This window comes from Homalodisca vitripennis, unplaced genomic scaffold (genome assembly GCF_021130785.1).
Source record: "Homalodisca vitripennis isolate AUS2020 unplaced genomic scaffold, UT_GWSS_2.1 ScUCBcl_3281;HRSCAF=8724, whole genome shotgun sequence".
Classification (NCBI taxonomy): Eukaryota; Metazoa; Arthropoda; class Insecta; order Hemiptera; family Cicadellidae; genus Homalodisca; species Homalodisca vitripennis.
In genome coordinates, this window is record NW_025779411.1 from 64,756 (window position 1) to 67,848 (window position 3,093).

Here is a 3,093-nt window from a genome sequence, read left to right on the forward strand (position 1 = left end):
TTTTTATTATAAAATATTTTAATAAAATGTTAATTGTTTAAAAAAAAAAAAAACTGTGTTTGGATGTGTATCATGAATATACCCCTAAATATGACATCTCCACAACTCTACAACTAAAAATAAGGACAAAATTTTAACAGTTCTTTTTAAGTCTAAATAAAATTTGCCACAAAAACGCAGGCTGGCTCTCTTAAATACTTTAACTGTAACTGTTACATTTTCTATTGCATATGCATTGTGTTGTTGCTAATAACATTCTCAAACTAAATGTTAATGTTTTAGATGAAAAATAAGAATACTCTAAATTAAAATTAGTAGGCAAATAAAATAAACAAGATTTATCTGCTGCTGCTCAAATTATTTTAATTGTAAACTGAATACTTTGGTAAAAAAAACTTGTATAAAAATATAGAAAAAATACTGGAAAAAGATGTGAGCACAAATGTGGAGCAGTTCTGTTGACAGTGTGTGGAGAGCTTAATATTCTTCAGCACCTTCGCCTTCTCCCTCAACGGAGTCCATGCCGACCTCTTCGTAGTCTTTCTCGAGAGCAGCCAAGTCCTCACGGGCCTCGCTGAACTCTCCTTCCTCCATACCCTCTCCGACGTACCAGTGGACGAAAGCTCGCTTGGCATACATCAGATCAAATTTATGGTCAAGACGAGCCCATGCCTCAGCAATTGCTGTGGTGTTGGACAACATGCACACGGCACGCTGAACTTTAGCCAGATCACCACCAGGGACAACAGTAGGAGGCTGGTAGTTGATGCCGACCTTGAAACCAGTAGGACACCAGTCCACGAACTGGATGGTCCTCTTGGTCTTGATGGTGGCGATGGCAGCGTTGACATCCTTAGGGACCACATCACCTCGATACAGCATGCAGCAAGCCATGTATTTGCCGTGACGGGGGTCGCACTTAACCATCTGGTTGGCCGGTTCGAAGCACGCGTTGGTAATCTCAGCGACGGAAAGCTGCTCGTGGTAAGCCTTCTCGGCGGAAATCACGGGAGCGTAGGTCACCAGAGGGAAGTGAATGCGAGGGTAAGGCACCAAGTTGGTTTGGAATTCAGTAAGATCGACATTGAGGGCACCGTCAAACCTCAGGGAAGCTGTGATGGAAGATACGATCTGGCCAATGAGACGGTTCAGATTGGTGTAGGTGGGGCGTTCGATGTCCAGATTACGGCGGCAGATGTCGTAGATGGCTTCGTTGTCAACCATGAAGGCACAGTCAGAGTGTTCCAGTGTGGTGTGGGTGGTAAGAATGGAGTTGTAAGGCTCAACAACAGCAGTAGATACCTGTAAGCAGTCATTTTTTATTAGCTAAATTAATAACAATACAATTATCCATATACTTCCTATTGCCAAAAAGAAAAATGAGGATTAATCACAGCAAGAACTTATAAGTAGCAATACTGCGGCTTGCCAAGAAGCACCAGATCAGTCTTGTTTCTTTCTTTCCTTTAGAGACTCACTAGTTACTTGTATGTAAATATGATTGTAGTAAAATTTCAATGTTCTCCAATGACGATGAAGAAATTTATTTTATATGTATTAAATAAATTTACAACAGTTTAGGAAGTCTTAAAATATTGAGTTTTTGTACTTGAAAGATTTTATATCAAATTCATAGGTATTAACTTACTCAAAAATCAAATCAGGCAAAATAGTCAACAACAAGTGTTTTTGTGTGTTTTTTTTTTGTTTTTTTTTTTATAACATACCTTTTTCTGGCAGTTGTGTAAAAAAATCTAGATCCTAATTAGTGGTTAATTTAATATCTTTATATAACTTACACATATTTATTAGAATAAACAGTTGATTTTAAAAAATTAAAAATCTGTTCAAATAAGTATAAAAGGATTGCAGAAACGTAGAAAATAACTAAGTGTCATAAAGACAGGATGTCAATATTTTTCTTATGTAATGTCCTATTCCATGGAGAAGAAGTTAAAATTGTTTAAAGTTGATTGCAGGCTTTCTGTATATAGTGGAAGATGTGTCACGAGTTTAATGAATTATGAAATCATTATTAATGTCACAAAATTTGTGTTTACTTGTTATCAACAAAAACAGATTGATATTCGTCTTTATTCTAACCTGAGGGGCAGGGTAAATGGCGAATTCGAGCTTGCTCTTCTTTCCGTAGTCAACAGACAGTCTTTCCATGAGCAGTGATGTGAATCCTGAGCCAGTGCCACCACCAAAAGAGTGAAAGATTAGGAAACCCTGAAGTCCTGTGCATTGGTCGGCCAACTTTCCTGATCCTGTCCAGTACTAAATCGACAATTTCCTTTCCAATGGTGTAGTGGGCCTCGAGCGTAGTTGTTTGCCGCATCTTCCTTGCCAGTAATAAGCTGTTCAGGGTGGAACAGCTGTCTGTATGTGCCAGTTCGTACCTCATCTGTGAACAAGAAAAACAATTTAGACTGTGGTAGAAAATCACTTATTTAAATAATAATAGAGCTACAAATATATTTACTTGTTAGATAGTAATTTGACAGCAACCAGAGTGTAATATTAAAAATAGAGAAACTCAATGTACTCACCCACTACTGTGGGCTCCAAGTCAACAAAGACTGCCCTAGGAACGTGTTTGCCGGCACCAGTCTCACTGAAGAAGGTGTTGAAACTGTCATCACCACCGCCGATGGTCTTGTCAGATGGCATCTGACCATCGGGCTGGATTCCATGTTCCAGGCAGTAAAGTTCCCAACAGGCATTACCGATCTGGACTCCAGCTTGGCCAACGTGGATAGAGATGCACTCACGCTGAAAAATACATTAATTTTTTAATTCATTGCATGATTTGTACTCGATACTACACAAAACAAAGTTTTCAAACCAAGGTTATATTATTTTTATAATTGTATAAATTAAGCTGTATCAAATTCCAGAAGACAGCCTATAGCTTACTTATAAAGTATATTGTGTTCTTATCAGTTTTTTTTTTAATTACTGATATTTCATTAACCCTCCTTCACTTGTTTGAAAGTCCTACAATACACAGAGAATAATACTCTATATACTATTGTGTTTACTAGCTTTCTGTTAGGAATTTATAACATACATACAAAGGCTATAAATAGT

General features: G+C 37.6%; 1 pseudogene across 1 annotated transcript; it reads right to left on the minus strand.

Annotated features, from left to right (window-relative positions):
* Positions 1–337: 337 nt before the first annotated feature.
* On the minus strand, positions 338–2,787 carry LOC124372457 (annotated as a pseudogene). Its single transcript, XR_006923335.1, has 3 exons — positions 2,553–2,787; positions 2,104–2,407; positions 338–1,302 (listed from the first exon to the last, which is right to left on the minus strand). The product of XR_006923335.1 is annotated as a tubulin alpha-1 chain-like (transcript).
* Positions 2,788–3,093: the final 306 nt, after the last annotated feature.